At 35.5% G+C, this 22,380-nt stretch overlaps 1 protein-coding gene and 1 pseudogene across 1 annotated transcript in view; one reads left to right on the plus strand and one right to left on the minus strand.

The window, feature by feature from the left end:
* RSRC1 (arginine/serine-rich coiled-coil 1) overlaps positions 1–22,380 on the plus strand; it is a 411,611-nt gene that overhangs the window by 142,425 nt on the left and 246,806 nt on the right. The window lies entirely within an intron of this gene.
* On the minus strand, positions 18,519–19,140 carry LOC105523965 (annotated as a pseudogene).

The following is a 22,380-nucleotide window of genomic DNA, read 5'->3' on the forward strand; positions in this document are numbered from 1 at the left end:
TCTTTCCTGCTTTCTCTTGTGGGCATTTAGTACTATAAATTTCCCTCTACACACTGCTTTAAATGTGCCCCAGAGATTCTGGTACACTGTGTCTTTGTTCTCATTTGTTTCAAAGATCATCTTTATTTCTGCCTTCATTTTATTGTTTACTGGTATATATTTATTTACAATTGCTTTATCCTTTTGCTGTATTGACCTGTTTATCATTATATAATGACTTTGTCTCTCATTTTAGTTTTAGTTTTGAAATCGATTTTTGTCTGATATACATATGGTTATTCCTGCTCTTTTTTGTTTTTTGTTAGCATAAAATATCTGCTTTCATCCCTTTATTTTCAGTCTGGTTATGTCTTTATAAGTGAAGTGTGTTTCGTGTAGGCAGCAGATCATTGTGTATTGTTTTTATATCCATTCAGGCACTCTATGCCTTTTGATTGGAGAGTTTGGTTAATTTACATTCAATGTTTTTATTGATAAATAGAGACTTACTCTGGCCATTTTGTTATTTGTTTTCTAGGTGTTTTGTGTCTTCCTTCTTGCAAAGGTGATTTTCTTTGGTGGTTTATTTTCTTGCCTTTACTTTTTGTGTGTTTCTTGTAGGTTTTTTGATTGGAGGTTACCATGAGGCTTGAAAATAATATCTTATAACTCATTATTTTAAACTGATGTCAATTTAGCATCAATTGCATAAACAAAGAAACAAAGAGAAAATTAAGACAAACTCTATGTCTTATCTTCATCCCGTTACTCGCTTTTTAACCTTTTATTGTGTCTGTTGCTATCTTATTATACTGTCTATGATTTAGAAGGTTGTTGTTATTTTTGTTAGGTTCATCTTTTCGTGTTTGCACGCAAGGTATGAGTAGTTTACACACCACAGTTACGTGTTATAATATTTTGTGTTTTTCTGTGTACTTACTATTATCAGTGAGTTTTAAATGTTCAGGTGATTTCTTATGCTCATTAATGCCCTTTTCTTTCAGAATGAAGAATTCCCTTTACCCTTTTTTTTTGTAGTCTAGGTCTGGTGTTGATGAAGTTCCTTAGCTTTTATTTGTCTGGGAAAGTCTTTATTTCTCCTTCATGTTTGTACAATATTTTTGCTGGATATCTAGGATATCCAGCAAAAACTTTTATCTAGGATAAAAGTTTTTTTTTTTCTTTCCAGCACTTTAAATATGTGATGCCACTCTCTTCTGGCCTGTAAGGTTTCCACCAGATGTATTGGAGCTCCTTTTCCTATTATTTGTTTCTTTTCTCTTGTTGCCTTTAGGATCCTTTTCTTTCTTTACTTTGGGAGTTTGATTATTAAATGTCTTGAGGTAGTCTATGGATTAAATCTGTTTGATGTTCTATAACCTTCTTGTTCTTGAATACTGGTATCTTTCTCTAGGCTTGGAAAGTTCTCTATTTTTTATCCCTTTGAACAAACTTTCTACCTCTGTCTCTTTCTCCACTTCCTCATTAAGGCCAATAACTCTTAGATTTGCCTTTTTGGGGCTATTTTCTAGATCTTGTAGGTGGGCTTCATGTTTTTTTTTAATTTTTTTTTATTTTGTCTCCTCTGACTGTGTATTTTCAAATAGCCTGTCTTCCAGCTCAGTAGTTCTTTCGTCTGCTTGATCGGTTCTGCTAAGAGACTCTGGTGCATTTTTCAGTATGTCAGTTTCATTTTTCAATTCTAGATTTTCTGCTGGATTCTTTTAAATTATTGCAGTCTTTTTGTTAAATTTAGCTGATAGAATTCTGAATTTCTTCTTGGTATTTGTTACCTTGGATTTTGTTGACCTTCCTTACAATAGCTATTATGAATTCTGTCTGAAAGGTTATGTATATCTATCTTTCCAGGATTGGCTGGTGGTACCTTGTTTAGTTCCTTTGATGAGGCCATGCTTTTCTGGAATGTTTTGATGTTTCTGCATGTTCATCGGTGTCTGGGCATTGAAATGTTTATCGGTGTCTGGGCGTTATTATTGTAGTCTTCACAGTCTGGACTTGTTTGTATTCATCCTTCTTGTGGAGGCTTTCCGAGCATTCATAGGGACTTGGGTGTTGCCATCTATGTCTTTGATCATGGCAGCTATATCTGCATTAGGGAGTGCTCCAAGCCCAGTAACACTGTGACTCTTGTAGCCTCGAAGAGGTATTACTTTGGTGGTCTTTGGTATGATGCAAGAGAAGTGTTTGGATTACCACACAGAGACTCTTGTTCTTTTCCCTTTCTTTTCCCCAGAGTGTCTCCTGTGCTGAACTGCCTGTAATTGGGGGAAGGGTGACAAACACCCTTCTGGCCACCATTACAGGGACTGTGCTTGATCAGACCCATACTCAGCACAGCACTGGGTCTTGTGCATGGCCTGTGGTGATCACTGTCTGGCTACTGCATATGTTCATTCAAAGTCCAGTGGCTCTACAATCCACAGGTGGTGAGTCTAGCCAGGCTTGTGTCCTCTTCAGGACAGCGAGTTCTCCCCAGTCCCAGGCAGGTCCAGAGATGCTGTCCATGAGCCAGGGCCTGGAGCGAGGAACCTTAGTAGTGTACTTAGTTCTCTGTTCTGCCCCAGCTGAGCTAGCATCTAAGCTGCAAGGCAAAGTCCTTTCTACTCTTCCTTCCCCTTTTCTCAAGCTGAGGAGTCTTTCCCTATGGCCTCACTGCTGCAGGCCCATGGTGAGTATTGCCTGGCTGTCATCAATGTTCACCCAAGGTTCAGGGGTTCTTTCAACAGCTTGTGGTGAATGTTGCCAGGTCTGGGTCTCTCTCTTCAGGTAAGTTGAGTCCCCTGTGGCCCAAGGCAGGTCCAGAAATGTCATCCAGAATTCAAGGCCTGGAACTGGGGACCCCAGGTGTCCACTTGGTGCTCTACCCCAGTGTGTCTTGAGTTGATAGCCAAGCTGCATGACAGAGTCCTCTTTACTCCTTTTCTTCTCCTTTTCTCAAGAAGAAGGAGTCTCTTCCAATAGCCACTACAGCTCGGAATGTACTGGGTTACACTGCAAGCCAGCTTGGCTCTGAGTATCACCCAAGACCTGTAGCACATACTATTCAGGGCCCAAAGGCTCTTTAGTTAACAGGTGATGAATCTTGCCAGGACTAGGTCTTTGCCTTCAAAACAGCAGGTTCTCTTCTTCCCCAGGTGTGTCTAGAAATGTCATCCGGGAGCTACGGCCTGGAATGGGGGCCTCAGGATTCTGTCTGGTGGCGTATTCTGCTGTGGCCGAGTTGGTATCCAAGTTGCAAGATAAAGTCCTCTGTACTTTCCCATCTCTTCCCCTCAAGCAGAAAGGAGTCTCTGCCAGAGCTGCACCTGTTCTGCCTGGGATTAGGGGAGGAGTGACAAGCACTTCCTTGGGTGTCCTGGCTTGTGTCTCCAGGTTGCGTGCATTTCAGTTACACTGGCTCTGAGCAAAGCATAGCATTGAGGCTTGCCCAGGGATTACAGTTCTTGTGGCCTAGACTGCTTTTCAAGTTTATTTGGGACCCCAGGCTACTGTAGCCCATATTGACAGGGCTTGCCAGAACTCTAATTCCAATCACTGGGATGGACAATTCCCATCTCACTATGGCTGGTCTAAATGCTCCCTGTCTGGGCCCTAGCTGAGTTCTATCCCATTTTGCTTTTGGCTGCTATAGGGCAGCTCTGAGTTCCAACATAAAGTCCTACAATCATTGTGCTTTCCCTCCCGCAAGCACACAGATTCTCTCTGCGCCACATGGCTGCTGCTGGGAGTTAGGGGAAAGGTGGTGTAGGTGATTCAAGATGATTTTCCTATTCTCTTTGGTGTCTCTTTCCTTAATGTGGTGTTAAAACTGGGTATTGTTACATTGCTTACCTGATTTTTGGACTTTTCAAAGGTGCATTTTTTGTGTGGATAGTTGTTCCATTTGCTGTTCCTGCCAGGGGGATGATCACTGGAGGCTCCTGTTTGGCCATCTTGCCCCGCCTCCCCTCTATGCTTTACTTTTTAACAGATTGCCAAGTTATTTTCCAAAGTGGTTGTTCCATATTACAACCCTGCTCGCTGTGTATGTGTGTTCTAATTATTCCACATCCTCAGCAAAACTGTGCATGGTCAGTCTTTTTAATTTTAGGCATTCTGATAGGTATATAGTGGTGTGTCATTGTGGCTTTAATTTACATTTCTCTGATAACTAATGATGTTTCACATGTTTCCATGTTCTTATTTTTCACCTATATATATTCCTTGGTGAAGTGTGTGTTTAAATCTTTTGGTTGTTTTATATTGGGTTATTTTTCCCTTATGACTAAGTTTTAAGAGTTCTTTATATATTCTGGATTCAAGTACTTTAACATAGAGGTCCCCAAGTGGTTCATGGCCTGTCAGGAATTGGGCCACACAGCAGGAGGTGAGTTGTGAGTAGCAAGCAAAGCTTCATCTGTATTTCCAGTCACTCCCCATCTCTTGCATTACTGACTGAGCTCTGCCTTGTGTCAGATCAGTGGCAGCATTAGAGTCTCATAGGAGCATGAACCCTATTGTGAACTACACATGTGAGGGATCTAGGTTGCATGCTCCTATGAGAATCTAATGCCTGATGATCTGTCACTGTCTCCCATCACTGCCAGATGGAACTCTCTAGTTTCAGGAAAACAAACTCAGGGCTCCCATTAATTCTACATGATGGTGAGTTATGTAATTATTTCATTATGTATGACAATGTAATAATAAGAGAAATATTATGCACATTAATTGTAATTCACTTGAATCATCTTGAAACCATATCTTCTGCCACTCTGCAACACCTGCCCTCTGCACCACCGCTGCCCAACCCCATCCATGGAAAAATTGTCTTTCATGAAACCTGGTTCCTGGTGCCAAAAAGATTGGGAACTGCTGCTTTAACAGATATATGCCATAGATTTTCTTTTGTTTATTAGTAGTGTCTTTTGAGTTTTTTTATTTTGAGGAAATCTAGTTTATTTCATTATTCTTTTATAGGTCATATGTTTCGTGTTGATCTAAGATATCTTTGCCTAATTTAAGGTCCAAAGATTTTCTTGTGTTTACTTCTACCAGTTTTATCATTTTAAGTTTGACATTTAGGTCTATGGTTTATTTGAGGTAGTTTTGAGTATGGTATGAGATATGGTTAATGCTCATTTTTTCTTTTTTTTACAGATTTAAAATTTAGTATTTTATGCATCACTTGTTGACAAGAATATCTTTATTGAATTTCCTTTGTAGCTTCGTAAAAAGATCAGTTGTTCACAAATGTGTGGGTTTATTTCTAGACATTTTGTTGTTTTCCACTAAAGTTCTTGGAATCGTGTAGTCTTAGCTCTCCAACTTAATTCTCTTTTCAAAGTTGTTTTGACTGTCTTAAGTTCTTTGTATTACTATACAAATTTTATAATCATCTTAACTTCTATAAAATATCCCGCTTTGATGTTGATTAGGATTGAATTGAGTCTGTAGATCAGTTTGGGGAGAATTAACATGTTAGTAATATTGAATCTTTTAGTCCAGTAACAAGGTATGTCTTTATTTATTGAAGTCTTTAAAATTTTTTTCACCAATATTTTGTAGCATGTACTTTAAAAGGTCTCTGACATTTACAAATTTCCTGAAGTATTTTGTATTTTTGAAATTAATAATTTGTATATATATTTAATTTCAATTTCAGATGACTTATTGCTGATATACATAAATACAGTTGAATTTTGTGTATTCACCTTATATCCTGCAATCTCATTAAATTCACTTATATTTTAGTAGCTTTTTTGTAAATTGAAATTTTTACATATATAATCATGTTGCCTGTAATAAAGACAGTTTTAATTCTTCCCAGTCTTGATGCCGTTTGTTTTTTCCTTGCCTGATTGCTCAGGCTAAGACTTCCAGCACATCATTGAATAGAAGCGGTAAGCATGCCTGTCCATGTCTTACTTATGATCTTAGATAGTATTCAGTCTTTTTCTATTATTTTGATGTTATCAAGATAATTTTAGTAGATTCTTTTTGATAGGCTGGGGAAGTGCCCTTTTAGTCCTAGTGTGCTTAGAATTTTTTTAGGAAATGGTTGTTTTGTTTTGTCAAATGCTTTCTGTTTGACTACTGAAACGATTATACTGCTTTTCTTTTTAGATTGTTAATATGGGGAACTACACTGATTGAGTTTTGAATGTGAAGCACCATTATATTTCTAGTATAAAACTCTACTTGGTCATGATACATCATTCTCTTTGTACATTGTTGCATTTGATTTGCTAATATTGTGTTTATAATTTTTCCTTCTGTTTTTATGAAGAACGTTGTTTTGCAGTCTTATTTTCTTATAATTCCTTTGTGTTTGGTGACAGGGTAATGCTGGCTCAAAGAATGAGTTGGGAAATATTTCTTTTTCAGTTTTTTGGAAGAGTGTGTAGAGAATTTGTATCATTTGATTATTAAATGTTTGGTAAAACTTAGGCATGAAGTCATTTGGGCCTGGAGTTTTCTCTGTGGAAAGGTTTTTAGCTACAGATCCACTTCCTTCAGTAGATTAGTTGCTACTCAGTGTCTTATCAAATTGCTTACAAAATTTCTTCTTGAGTGAGTTTTGATAGTTTGTGTCTTTCCAGGAGTTGGTTCATGTTACCTAAGGTGTTGAATTTATAAACATAAAGCTATTTAGGATGTTCTCTTTTTATGCTTTTAGTGTCTGTAGAGTCTATACTTATGTCACCTCTTTTATTTCTTATATTAATAATTTGTTGTTACTGCTTTTTTCTCGTTAGTTTGGCTAGAAATTTGTCAGTTTCATTGATGTGCTTAAAGAACCAGCTTTTGTTTTCATAGATTTTTCTCTGTAATGTTTCTGCATTCTATTTCATTGCTTTCCACTTTGAACTGTTTTATTTTTCTTTTTACTGCTTACTTTGGGTTTAATTCTCCTCTTCTAGTTTCTTAAGGTATAAGCTGAAAACTTTGATTTGCAACCTTTCAGCTTTTCTCATGTAGGCGTTTAGTACTATTTCTTTAGCAGCATCCCACAAATTCTGGTGTGTTATGTTTTTGTTTCATTCAATTTAAATAATGTCTATTTTTCCTTTGATTTGTTATTTCTCCATGGGTTATTTAGAAGCATGGCATATAGTTTCCAAATTTTGGGAGAGTTTCTAGATATCTTTTTGTAACCTATTTCTAATTTGCTTTCATTGTGCCCAAAAGCGTACTTTGTATAACTTGAATCCTTTAAATGCATTTAGACTTCTTTTATGACTTAGAATAGCTCTATTTTGATGAATGGTTTGAGTAAGTTTTGTATTCTGCTGTTCTTATGTGGACTGTTCCCTAAGTGTCAATGGGTCAGATAGGTTGATGGTGAAGTTCATGTCTACTGTGTCCTTTCTGATTATCTATTCACTTGTTCTATCAAATATTGAGAGAATATTGGAAATCTCCAACCACTCCACTGGATTTGTCTGGATAGTTTTTCAGTCCTGTGAACATTATTAAACTTTGTTCTGAGATGCAGCTAAGTTCCTTGGAAACAGTTTTGTGCCCTTAAGTCTTGATTTGTTTGGTGGGTGTGGAGTGGTGCTCAGTGTAGTGCTAACTGTTCCCCACAACTGAGGCATGAACGTCCTGGGCTTTTTAACCTATGCCTTATGAGTTATGAGTTTTTCCTGCCTGGCTTGTTGGAATGGGCACTATTTCTCACTTAGTATGACCACCAGGCAGTGATCTCCAGTTCTTTGAAATTGTGTTTTCTTTTGCCTTTACAGGCATGCACTAATTAGTACTTTGCTGACTATTTGAAAATTTCCCTGATCTGTCTCTGTGCTGCTCTCTCATCTGCCATACTCTGTCTTGTGAACTCTAACTGCCTTGGTCTCCCTGAACTGCCAGCGCTGACTCTGCAAATCAAGGAGTTTGCCAAGCTCTACTTGAGTTCTCCTTTTTTGCACTGGGACCTGTAATTATAGGCCTTCATACATTTGTTTCTTAACTCTGAGTAGTTACTATTTTTTGTTGCCTAATTTCCAGAATCTTGTACAACTTTAGAAAAATACATTTTGGAATTTTTTTCTTATTGTTGCTGGTTTTGGTTGTTCCAGGCAGGAGTATAAATGTGTTCTGTTTACTTATGTTGAACCAAATATTTTGCCCATTTAAAATTTTACTCCAGGCCGGGTACAGTGGCTCTTGCCTGTAATCCTAACACTTTGGGAGGCCGAGGTGGGTGGATCACCCGGGATCAGGAGTTTGAGACCAAACTGGCCAAGATGGTGAACCTCTGTCTCTACTGCAAATACAAAAATTAGCTGGGCCAGGTGGTGGGCACCTGTAATCCCAGCTGCTCGGAAAGCTGAGGCAGGAGAATTGCTTGAAACTGGGAGGCAGAGGTTGCAGTGAGCCAAGATCAGTGAGCCAAGATCATGCCATTGCTCTCCAGCCTGGGTGACAACAGTGAAACTCTGTCTGAAAGAAAAAATATATATATATTTACTCCAATCTTAACTATGCTTTTTGAGGAACAAAAGGTGTTACATTTGTTCCCCTACTTGCAAGCTAACAATTTAAAAAGCTATTACTTTTGATAAATTGCAGCTTGTCGGCTTTTTTCATTCTTGATGTTTGCTAAAAACCTTGTCTACCTCAAGGTCACAAAGATTTTCTTCTAGTAGCTTTATAGGCTTAGTTTCTACATTTATGTCTATGATCATTTTGACTTATGATGTGAGGTGGGGATGATTTTTTTGGTCATATACAGATGCCGTTTATTTCAGTGCCACCTTTAAAACACTGCCATTTTGATTGAATTCCCATTGATGCCTTGATAATTTAGCAAAAGTAAATTTCCTATATATATGAGTCCTTTTCTGGTCTTTGCATTCTGTTTTATTTATCTACGTATCTGTTACTTCATCCATACCAACAGTATAGTACAGAATGATTATTATGCTATGAAGCAGTTGATTTTTAAAGGTGATTTATCAAAATTAATAGTGTTTGTTCTTGGAAAAACACAGAATCTTATTGTTTCTCTGTAGTCTGTTTGTTTTCTTTTTCATCATTTTTTCTCTTTAATTTTTTCTCTTACTCTCTCCTCACTTTAGGTTTACTTTGATCTTTTATAGCTACTTAAAGAGGAAAGTTGATTATTAATGTGGATCTCTTTCTCCAGTAAAAACATGTAAGGCTATAAATTTTCTGTAAGCACTACTTTTAATTGTTATATATTTTGAGCCTATGTAGATGTTTTATTGTTGATAAATTTTAATTCCATTCTGTTGTATTCTCAAAGTATGCTTTGTAAGACAGTCTTTTGAAATATGTTGATTTCTTTAAGTGTTCTACCTTTGATACTTGAAAAGAGTGAGTTTCTTGGCAGTTGTTGGATGTAGTTTATACTTTTTAACATTACGTTTTAATTTCTTTATTGATTTTAAAGTTGTATCACCTTGTTTTATTTTTAGTTGTTCCTCTACAAATTACAACTTAAGCTTAATCTGTTAAAATGCATCTTTAGTTTATTCCATTCTACTTTAACTTATCCCATTATATTTATCCTAAGCAAAAGTGTCTTTATATCACCTTCTTTTTTTCCCCCTCTTTTTGATACAGGGTTTCACTCCTGTTGCCCAGGCTGGAGTGCAGTGGTATGATCTCAGCTCTCTGTAGCCTCCGCCTCCTGGGCTCAAGCGATTCTCCTGCCTCAGCCTCCTGAGTAGCTGAGACTACAAGAACACACCACTGTGCCTGGCTAATTTTTGTATTTTTTGTAGAGACAGGATTTTGCTATGTTGTGCAGGCTGATCTCAAACTCCTGAGCTCAAGTGATCCATCTGCCTTGGCCTCCCAAAGTACTGGGATTACAGACATGAGACACCATGCCCAGCCTATTGCACCTTCAGTTTTGAATGATAGATTTTGCTGTCACTCAAATATGTATGTATTCTTGATTGACAATTTTTTCTTTGCTCATCACTTTGAATTAGTTGTTCCAGTGTCTTCTGGCTTTCATAGTTTCTGATGAAAAGTTAGCTGTAATCTTATAATTGTTCCAGTATATACTGCATCTTTGTTCTCTGGCCTCTTTCCAGGTTTCCTTTTTATCTTTGGCTTTCAGAAGTTTGACTGTCATGTGTGAGAGTGATTTTTGTTCATGTGTAGCCAAACTGAAAAGCTCACTTTCCAGTGAGCTTTTTGTCTGTGTAAATAAGTGTTTTTCCCCAAATTTGGGAGTTTTATGCTATTATTTCTTTAGATATTCTGTTTGTTCATTTGTTCTTTTTCTCTTGGTGGACCTTACGCATATGTTGGACCACTTGCTATTGTCCTACAGATCTCATGAGGTCCTCTTCATTTTTAAAAATTTTTTTTCTTGTGCTCCAAATTGAGTAACTTATGGTGGTCTTTCTTTATGAGATTTTTTTTTTCTATTTTCTTTCTTGAGCCCATTTCATGAATTTTTTTAATATTTTGTTTTTACCTTTAGAATTTTCTTTTTGAAAAAGTATAGTTTCCATATCTCTGATGAGATTTCCCATCCATTCATTGACACTATTTTTCCTTCAATATTTAAGCAATTTATAATAGCTGCCAATAAATATTTATATGATAAAACTAATATCTGGTTCACTAATAGTTTTAATTTACTCTTTTCTTATGCTGTTTATTTCCATGTCTTTTTTTTGGTGGGGGGGGGGGGCGCTTAAAAAAAATAGCCACTCTGGATTCAGCTGTGTTCTCTTTGGGATTATTGTTTTATTTTTGTACTTTTCTAACCGGAAACTATAAAGATCCTTTTCTAACTATAGGTACTATCTAATATTTCTGTACCATTAGGGCTTCCCATTGTTATATTTTTAGACTGGCCGTGTGGCATAGTCTTTCCTGTTTCTATGTAATTTTATTGTCAGCTAAGAATTTAAGTGGAGGTAGAGCTCACTCTGTGTATTTTGCTGCTGTGGTTGACTGCTTCATTTTCAGCTGCTCTATCAGTTTACAGTGTGTCCTCAGATACTTCCAAGTTCATTTTTCTTCACCTTTCTACCACCAGAGATGTACATATTTGGTTAATACACTTAATTTTTAAAAAATCAAAGGTATATTTCTCCCTAATCTCTGGCTACTTTTTTGCTGGATTCCCTGAAAATTTCCCCCAAGTATGTGTAATTTAGCTGTTAGTCAAGGGTTTTGACATACTTGTATTCAGATTTGGATCATACTCTTTCTGTGGTTCTCTTCCTGCCTGCATTTCCATTTTACATTTTTTGTGTTCTTTTAGCCCTGAATTCTGATTCTGGAACCTTGAGCCCAAAGGCTGGGGTTTTCTACTATTGTGTTTCTGCAGCCATAGCCGTAGGAGTGCCCCAACACCAGAAAAGAATAAAACAATAAATATAACAGTAACTCTTCACTTCCAAGTGAGATTTTTGTGATTAGACTATTTGTGGTGGCTTTTTGGATTCTGTTTGGTGTCCATAAATACATTGTTTTACTATGTTACTTAGTTATTATGATTGTTTTCTGTCAGCAGTTTTGTTCTGCCACTCCTTCACTTTTAGTCTTAATTTTAATTTTAAGTTACATTAAAACAAAACCTTTAAAGATACTGTGACTTGAGATAATTTTTATACTGAAGCTTAAATTTATGTCTCTATTGCAGATCGTTTATAAATGCATGAAATTCTTGAACATTTTTGTTAATAGTAGACTTTGTTATTTTAAATATCAATAATATATTATTTGAGGTATTTATCTTTCACTGAAAATACACAATTATATGAGACTGTCATCTCCCCACAACCAATTTGAAAAAGATTATAACCTTAAAGTTTTGCTGCTTGAGTAGGCAGCAAATAAAGGATATTGTTTTGATTTTTGTTTCTCAAATGTTATCATTGAGGTTGAGAAACTTTTTATAGAGTAATAGATCATTTGATTTTTTTCTCGCTGAATTGACAGTTAATTTCCAGTTTTAATTGTTATGTTGTTCACCTTTTAAAATACTAGTTTGGTTTTTAGGACCTCTTTATGAATATGGGCATTCATTTCAGATATGTTTAAAATATCCAAGTAGGTGTCTAAATGATATTTACAAAATTATTTCATTCGTTTACTTCATTTAAATTTTTGTGGTAAGTTAATATAACTAATGTTAGTTTATGGTGTATGATATATGAGAATCTTCATGAAGTTTTATCATATTCTCAAATTTTGAAAGCCTTTGAAATATTTCATTCCTACATGCTAATTAAGTTTATCTCCCTTCTACCTTACTCATTTGATAATGAAGTTTATTTTCCCAGAAAATAGATTGCTTTTTCTTTTTTTCTTGAGTCAGAGTCTCGCTCTGTCACCAGACTGAAATGCAGTGACGCAATCTCGGCTCACTGCAACCTCTGCCTCCCGGGTTCAAGCCATTCTCCTGCCTCAGCCTCCCTAGTAACTGGGACTACAGGCATGTGCCATCGCACCCAGCTAATTTTTGTATTTTTAGTAGAGACGCGGTTTCACCATGTTGGCCAGGATGGTCTTGATCTCTTGATCTCATGATCCACCTGCCTTGGCCTCCCAGAGTGCTAGGATTATAGGTACCTGGCCCAGAAAACAGATTTCTTATTTTACCTTTCTTAAAGAGTTATTCCGCTTTTTTGTTTCTTTTGATATCTTGAAGATATCAGAACAAGAACAACAAGAAAACATTTCTTGGCTTCTAATGTAATTTATGAAGAACTTCTTTTAACTGAAGAAATTGAAAGCAAATATTTACTATGTTAGTAGATATCCCTGTAAGTTAGAAGCTGTATTTCTGTAGACAGAAGATTTTGTTTCCTGGTATCAGTGTGAGTAACAGATAGGAGCAACTGCATACATAATTCAAGACACCAGGTTGCTTGTTGGAACCCACTTGTGACTCTCGGTAAAGCTTTTGTCCAAGGCTTGTGCTGTTCCTCCAGCACTCTTCATTGCTGTTCCAATGGTTGATGTATAGATCCATCATACTCCCTGCTGCTTTTGCTGCTGTGTTTGTTTAAAGCTAACCCCAGGGATCTAATAATGGAAAGAGTCTGCAGCAGGGCAGCTTGAAGCTGAAAAATCAAACATTTCTACTTCCTGAGTAAACCATGATCTTGGAACCCAACAAAAGGATAGGGTACCCTAATCATAGGGTGACTTTAGTGTCCCCACCCCGTATGGGGACTGATTCACAATACTAAGCTCTAATGGAATTGTGCTCTGCCAGTAGCTTTGTGTTTGTAGGGTTCTTTAGGAATTTGTAATGTCACAGATTGGTTTTACACATTGTAGTCGTGTATTTCAATCGTAATTTATTGAGCATACCATAATACTCACTGTTTACTTGGTGTGTTAACATGTTTGGTACCAAGGGTTTAAAATTTGGAATAGTAAGGTTTTCTTAACATTATTGTCATTTTATAATATCATGCAAGCTTTTTAAAAAATATAATAGATTTAAGCATAGGCATTTATGTTTTAAATTTCCTGGTTTTCTGCTAAAGCTTAAATTTTATAAGGACTTTAAAATATACAGATTCATTATAATTTATTCACAATGACAAAGTTTAGATTATTAATCTAAAATTTAAATATTAGTGATCAAGTCTATCTGATAATGTAAAACTTTCTGAACTATTTTCCTATACATTTTTTTCTCCATCTTTTTACAATTTATTTTAAGAATAGGGATAATTTTTACCTTTTGGAGGATAAATGATTAGTCATACTGGAACTTGAAAGAATTGGGTGAACTTAGGCTGCTTCAGAAAGACTTCTCCCTTTTATAAAAGGATTATCCCCATGTCATATTGAATTCATGAAATCATCTGAATTTTAAAATTTAAGTGTGTAGCCTTTGTAGTCATAAACATGAATGTTCTAACTTCTTAAAGCCTTTGGATACAAAATACACTAATTTTTTTGAAGTAAAGATTTTAGAAGGACTTTAAGTCCTTCATAGGACATTTGTACTATGAGTTTTAAAAATCCACATTTTCCTCTAATAAGGGATTATAAAAGGATTAAAAGTCTTGGCTGGACATTATAATTTACATAGCAATATATAGCAATATTATTTCCTGAATTGAGGGAGTAGGTGGGGAAAGATTAATTGTTACTATTGTTAAATAGACTTGAATAATAAGTCGTGATTCATACACAGATGGTTCTTATAAATTTACACTGATGTCAGATGGATTTGATGGATATAAGCCTTCATGAGCAGTCAGAGTGGAGATTTTAATATTCTTTTACTCTCATAGACTATAGTTTAAAGATGGCCTAATTGTCTGTTACTGGTAGATGCATATAAGTCTTTGCACTCTATATTTTTTTTGTATGAAGCAAAAATATATTTGTTTTTTTAATATATAGTTTCAATATTTTTGCAAAAATAATTATATAGCTATCTTACCTGCATTTGTTTGTGAAATTAAGTTACATCATGAAATAGTAAAAGCTTTTATAATGCTTTTTGATAAATGCATTATAAAGATAACATCTATCTAAAATTCATTTTCATTGAACTAGGAATAATTTGGAAAGGTATTTTAACCTTTTGAGGTGTACAAGTCATTATGAACACAACAAGAATTAAATATGAAATTTTAAGCACCTGGATTTCACCCAGAATATGGGTGAGTAATCTAAGAAAGTTACATGAGTTACCATAAGGAGGAGATTGGTTAATATTAGTCTTTTGAGTATAATAGCCTTGTATTTGCATAGAATCATTTAAATAATTTTTGTTTAATGTGCATTGATAATTTTAAAAATGAAATTGCTTTTGCACTTTTCTCATGTGCCAATTTTTTTTTCCAACGGATTAAGGGCCTCAAGGAATAGAGGAAGTGAATGGACACTGATGTTTCAAAATATCTCATTTTGCCTAAAAGCAAGTACTGGCAGATAAATGCCCATAAAGGGATTTCTTTCTTAAGCCCCGTGGATTTTTTCCCCGCACAACTTTTTGTGTGAGTTAGAAATGAAAACCATTCATCTAGTGCCCCAAAGAACGGCCTTATTGAATGGAATAACAGTGTAATGTACCATTGAAGGCAGGATTGAAAGTGATTATCTTGTTAACTCTTGACAGTTACCGCCAGCTTGAAATGGAACCGGCAGGCTTGATTTGCAAATGAATTAGAGCTTTTTCATTTTGTGCCAGGATCATCTTTTTATATTCTGATATGACAGATGCTATGTTCCAGGCTTTTGTTTTTCTTCCGATTTATACTTGCAAATAAAAAACAAAAGATTATTATAGTCATTTTATTTGCATCTTTTCTTTTGGAGTTTATTCTTTGTGTAGAAGTTTTTAGTCTTACGTTTTTCAAAAAAATTTTTAAGACTAATATTGTTTTTTCCAGAATTAAATTTGATTAATTTAAGTATAGTAGTAATTGGGTGAAAAGGAAGATTATATGGGCTTTCAAGAAATAGAAAATAGTTGCAAACAGAATATTGTAGTTAGTAAAAACTGAAACTTTTGGCTAAATTTAATAGCTTTTATTTCCCTTGATAACTATTGACGTAAATTCAAACTCTGGAGATGTTTGAAGAACAGTACAAGAAACTCCCATATACCCTTTACATAGATTTATCAGTTGTTTACATTTGCTACCCATTTATTTTATTATCCCTTCCTCCTTCTCCTCCTCCAACTGTTTATAAATGTGTTTTTTTCTGAACTAAAGGAGAATATATTGGAAACATTGTTCCCCTTTACTAAAAACTAGTATATATGAGAATAAAGACATTGTCTTATATAACTATGAGTACTAGCTTTTGAGAGGTTAAAAAAAAGAACCTGTTTCTGTGTTTTTATCTTCTGATATTAGTGGAAATTAATATGCAGGTTTTAATCTCCTCTGTCTTAATGCTTCTGTTTATATTCAGGAATCATCTCAATGACGTATGGCAATTTCAATGCATTGTTAATGTATAACTTATAAACCTGGAACTTTGTTTTATTAGTTCAGATAGTTTTTATTATTGGAGGATTAATATAGTTAAAACTTGTATGTTCCATTTAGTATTAAATGTTCAAGGTAGTAAACATACCTAGCCCTAGTCTAAATCATACACATTTTCCATTCATAAAGGTCTTCACACATATGTATATACATACAGATTCATCTTCTTGTGGAGATAAGCTAAATATCTTTTAATTGTTATTTATGGATTCAAAATGTAAGGTTCTGAAAGTCTATTTTCTTTTTTCTTTGTAAGCAGTCATATTTTCTTATGTTGTATAAATCTTAATAAAATATGCAACTCGTGGATAAATTATCCCCCCTTCTACCACAATGGCTTTTCAGTATGAATATTAGCAATGAGGCCTATTTCCTGTATACGAAGTCTAGCCGTTCAAAACATGTATTATATTGATAAGATATATTGAGAACCTTTATAAAAATGTCGGTGTACTTCTAAGGTCTGATAAGCATCACCATACTAAATAAGTATTACCCTAAGTCTACTTTCTTTGAGTTAAAACATGATAGTAATCTTGGAGGGAAAATATGTAGAATCAGTTGAGAAGCAAACAGGGACATTTCTTAATATTCAATCTTTGGATTCCATTCATTCTCTCTCCCTCTGTCTTTCTCTCACTCTTACTCTCACTCTCTCAGGCTCTCTCTTTCTCATGGTAGTTGCTTGAGTCATGTTTGCTAACTGTATTAAGCTTTGTGAAATGTATAGTTGTTGTTTTTATAGTGTAACACTATGCAGATTTAAGTGTTAAAAATTTTATCATAAACATGGTAATGACCCTATAAAATAACTTAAAATTGAAACATTCAGAGTGCTTCCTCAGTGTTGCCCATTTGCAAACTGAAGCCATTTGGCATTGTTTATGTATTTTAAGACTTCTGTTTATGTATTCTTTAATAGATAAAGAGTATCCATTTAATGAATGAGATTTAAACAGTGTTTTTAATGTTTAGAACAGTGAATTTTAGGGGTATGCTGAGGTGTTGAGAATATGTTTGGGATTTCATATAACCTGTTCTATAAAAATTTGATGCCTGTAAAACTGATTATTCAACATTATGCTAAAATATCTTTAATTAATGAAGAAAAAGTCATTTTTATCCACTGTGCTGGAATGTTTCTTTCTGATTTTGCCGTTAGTCTTTTTTTTTTTTTTTTTTTAGTTTAATGGACATTTGTTCCTTTAGTTGGACAACCTCTACACAATCAAAATGTATGACTTAAGATCTTTTCTATTTTTGAGAAGAAATTTAGATCTCAAGAACTTTTATGAACTTGCTATGAGTACTTCCTGGAAATCAATTAACTAAGCCTTTTGAAACTCCTAGAGAAGATAGGAGAAAATTGGTTCAGAGAAGCAAGCATTTAAATTAAGTCAGCAAAGTCAGAATTTAGAATTGGACAATTCCTTGTCTACATTTCCTTTACACTCAAAATCACCCTGGAAAGCAATAGCCTAGTCTCCTGGAAGACATGATGGAAGTGGTGGTATACTTTCACTGAAAGTGGATGCGTAAGTGATGGCCCAACTTTGTGAAATGGTAAGGATTTTTAGGGTAGTTTGGCCAGGAACAAGAGAAATAACTGCAGAAAACAAATACGGTTGGAAACCATGCACTTGTATGACTCTTTCTGTAGCCTATGGGAGTAGACACAGTGGGTAACCAAGATGTTTTTAAGACTGAATAAGAATGAGATACTTATAGCCAACTACTTTCCCCTGAATGTGACTGAAGGGTTTCATAATGATCACAAATTAGTGTTATGGTTACGTATTTTAAGGTTGACTTCTAAGCTCACACTATAAAGGTATTTATCTAATGGCCACTGGCTCACCAGCTTCCCACCCTAGCATATTGATTGCTGGCTTACCAACCTTAAGGCTGATAATTTTATCTAACATTCAGTTTCAAAACATACTAGTGTTAATACCACTACCACTAACCATTGAATGCCATGAAGCCATACACTGAACCAGGAGCTTTCACTTTTATGTGAACTTAAAATGGTACTGTGGAGACTGAGGCAATTTTCCTCAGGCTAACCCAGATTTGTCCCCGTAATTTTCTAAATATAATCATGACATAGTTAAGATGTCCTCCTCCCACCCTACAATTTTTAAAGCAAAGCCCAATTTAAAAAGTCTGTACCTGCCAAACTGAAAAACCCAGCCACTTGAAAGTAAACCAGCAGAACATTGCCATCACCCCAATAAAGCTGCAGGTTTTATCACATGCACCAGACAAATCTACAGGGCTAGTTTCAGTATTCTTCTTTTAAAGAATTTATTTTAAACCTATCATACTACACAGTATGTTTTATTCACTGACATGTAACTCCCTAATAAGATAAAGCAAAGACAAAAATGTTTATCTTACTGGAAACAAGATACAACATCACTTATTGTCTTCAAACATTATTGCACTTTAACTTTCTTAATTTGACATTCATGAAATAATCTGCAGACTAGTTTTAACAGACAAATAACACCCGTAAGCAGACATGACTGCCCTAAATGGTTTATTAGGTATGAATTTTACAAACTTTACTTATATTAGTGGTAACAGTGGAGCTGGAGAATGTTGCGCGTTCTCCAAGCTGCCTGGTGAGAACCACCAATCGTGTGGTGGAACTTACGGCTCTTTCAAAGGCCACGGCCCTTTTGGCCTGAAGATGATGTCAGCCCACACATCTCCCTGTGCTTGTGGACTGTTTCGGTGATCCATGGGTGTCAGGATTTCTTCTGATAGTTTTATGGAATGGATCAATGAGGATAACCTCAAAAAATCTCTATGTGGAATCTTCACCAATCCAGTAAGAATTCAGGACTCTTAAGAGCCCCACAGTGGCGTCCAGCTCACTCCTCTGCAACGTACTGAAGCTGTGAGCAAACTTTAGCTGATTAACACCATGATGGACAGGCTTGCCATATGTTGCACCCTTAGGAACTGGGCGTTTTCAGCCACCACGGCGAATACGAATCCTATATATAACATAACCTTTCTTGGCCTTGTAGCCCAGTCTGTGTAATTTATCAGGCTGGATGGGGCCGGGACCCCTGTGGAGAGCAGAGAGCTGGTGGTACTGCCAGCAGTGGATCCTCAGAAGAAAGCACATGATGACATCAGACTGCTTTCTCGATAGCTCCTGGATGTACTTGTATGAACCCATCTTGGCTTGCTTGATGGCTGCCGCCAGACAGAAAGGCACCAAGGTTAGCCTTTAGATAGAATAATTAACATTTATCTTTTTTCATGTTACCCCTCTTTTCTCAAATTCTCAGTTTGTAAAGAGTTGATTTGATGCTGTGGAAGACAAAATTTGTCTCCTTTATTATTTTTCTTATTGGTCCTATAGTTTATTTCTTTTTTTAAATAATCATTTTCCTTAGTTTTTTGACCAGTATTTTTATTACCTAAAATTAATACAATATTACCTTTTTTGATAGCAGACTAAAAGCAGATGGAAGAAGTTGATGATGTTCTCAACTTTTAGATTTAGCTCTCCTTTGTATTTTGTTGCATGTTATTTATTAACTTATATCTGTCATTTAGATTTTGAAATGCTATCAATATTTATCTTAGTGATTGTCATGCAAATATCAAAATGAGAAGAAAACAACTCATCTCTTTTTGCCTCTGGCTTCCTATCCCCCCATTTCCTAAAGTCAAAATAACCTCATATGGATATATAATTTGAACACAATTAGAATTTAAATGACTCAGACCAGATATCAGCAAACTTTTCAGCAAAGGGCTAAACAGTATATATATATTTAGGCTTTGTGGGCTAAGAGGCAAAATGGAAGGTATCCTGTAAACATAAATCTATAATGAGAGAAAATAAATGTCCACAGTTTTTGGACAAAATTCAAAGTGTAATAATAATTATTTAGCACAATTTTTTGTAATTAAAATGCATAAATTTTAAAATGGAATTCCTTTTGGGGAGTTAGCACTTTACTTGATTAGAGTTCTAAATTAATGTTCCTTGTTATCAGAATTGATTACAGCCGGGCGCAGTGGCTCAAGCCTGTAATCCCAGCACTTTGGGAGGCCGAGACGGGCGGATCACGAGGTCAGGAGATCGAGACCATCCTGGCTAACACGGTGAAACCCCGTCTCTACGAAAAAATACAAAAAATTAGCCGGGCGAGGTGACGGGCGCCTATAGTCCCAGCTACCCGGGAGGCTGAGGCAGGAGAATGGCGTAACCCCGGGGGGGCGGAGCTTGCAGTGAGCTGAGATCCGGCCACTGCACTCCAGCCTGGGCGACAGAGCGAGACTCCGTCTCAAAAAAAAAAAGAAAAAAAAAATTGATTACAAACATTTATCTTTTAATGCTAATCTGTAATGAGATTTTAAACATTTCATCTTTGAAAATGTGTTCACACAGATAGGTATTGCCAAATTTGATTGCAATCTGTGATCATGTTCATTGCTTGAAAGGCATTTATAAAATTCCGTTAGATTCTTTTCTTGATTTTTGTCTTTTAGTTACTATATTGCAGATTAATCACTTCCAATTGAAGTAGAAGCTCCTCAGTTGTGCAGTTAAGTGGATTTGTGAATATGGACATTTTCTTTGCACTTGCATTAAGGGCAGAAGAATACTGCTGGAACTGTAATGTGAGGTCAAAAAACATACTCCTTGAAACATGTGTCGGAATGAATATCTTCTTTTAATTTTGACAGCATGGGAAGTATATAAAGCAGTTTGACATTACTTTGTGATTCAAGCAACATCAGTTGTTACTGAAATGGCTTTACTGTGGTATGAATTTTAAATATAGGCACCATTTTGCCTTGTAATTTTAGGTTGAGCTCATTAAAATTTATTTTTATTTATTTATTTTTTTGTTTTAGAGACAGGGTCTCACTCTGTGGCCAGGCTTATGTGCTGTGGCAGGATCATGGCTCACTGCAGCCTTTGGAACTCTTGGACTGAAGCAATCCTCTCACTCAGCCTCCACCTAGTAGTTGGGATTACAAGCATGAGCCCCTGTGCCCAGCTAAGGAACATTTTTATTTTATTTTATTTTATTTATTATACTTTGTGTTCTAGGGTACATGTGTACAAAATGCATTTTTTTATGTCTGCTGCTGAAGCTAAAAGTGGTTTAGGATAAAAGTGGTTGAGGGGGTTCTTCTCAGTCAGAAAATTTCAGTATTGATCCCTTATGTGAAACATCACAATTAGACTCTACCACTGTTAAGACATCAAACTGCTGCCATGTGTTGGAGTAATCAGGATATTCAGCGTCTGTATCTGTCAAAAAAATCATACAACCAACAGTGGACAAGTCCACAAGAGCAAGTGAGGTTCATTGTTGACACTTCTGGTTGAATACCACATTTTGCATTCAGATATTTTTACAAAGTATTTGTTGATGAATAATACAGTGAATAACCATAGGCTTTAAATTTTCACAGACTTACATTTTCACAAGCTTTGTAGATTTGCCCAACTAAGCCTCTTTTGGCTCTCTGTTGTTAACTACCATGATATGTAACACATCTTAGCAGATTCCACATCAGTTTGTACTGAATGAGTGTTTTCTCAATTTTGTTGAAAATATCCTCATGTTCAATGCATAATTTTCATGGAGGCTAATTCTTAAGTCATTCCACATTCATCATTGACTCCTGAAATAAACAACTGAGCAGTATCTCTGACGTCTGTTGACTCACGAAGAGCCAAGCAAAACCACTTGAACTCATTTGCCTTATCTCTTAATTGGACATATTGATGATACTCCCTGTGTCTTCAACAGTTTGAACAACTGTTCTTGCTGAAAGTCTAATAGTTTTAAGCAAGTTTATTTTCTCTGGACACATTTCTTTGGCTGCAGTAGAACACTAATTAAGTCTTCTTTAGTAAATGGCTTTTTCACTGATTGGTTGACAAATGCACCACTCAGAAACTCATTTTTATTTTTTTATTTTTGTGAAGAAATTCTGCTGTGATGAGATATTCCATTTTAAATATTCTATTTTTTTGGACTGTTTCTTTCCTGTGAGTTGGAAATACTGTAAAGAGTGTTCAGTCAAGTATATGCTATTTTTAAAAATCAACATATATGCTATTTTTCCAGCACAGCTGTAGTGCCTTTGTATAATAAGCACAATGAATTGCCATTTAATTTGATAAAATAATCCACACTTCACTGTGCCTTAAAAAGGACATTTGAAGGCTCCTTTTCTGTTCTTTTCTCATTTTGATATGATTGTTATACACTGGTATTAAAAATTAAATGTCACATCACAGCAATTCGTAAGGCCCTTGAAACTCCGTTTAGTTATGCTGTTACTGTGATTTTTTTTGTGCCCTGAGCAGCAGTGCAAACTAATGAGAGTGCCATGCATGATTTCTGTTGCAACTCCTTAGCTATTGTTAATAACATTAAAGCAG

Source organism: Colobus angolensis, unplaced genomic scaffold (genome assembly GCF_000951035.1).
Source record: "Colobus angolensis palliatus isolate OR3802 unplaced genomic scaffold, Cang.pa_1.0 Scaffold48, whole genome shotgun sequence".
Classification (NCBI taxonomy): Eukaryota; Metazoa; Chordata; class Mammalia; order Primates; family Cercopithecidae; genus Colobus; species Colobus angolensis.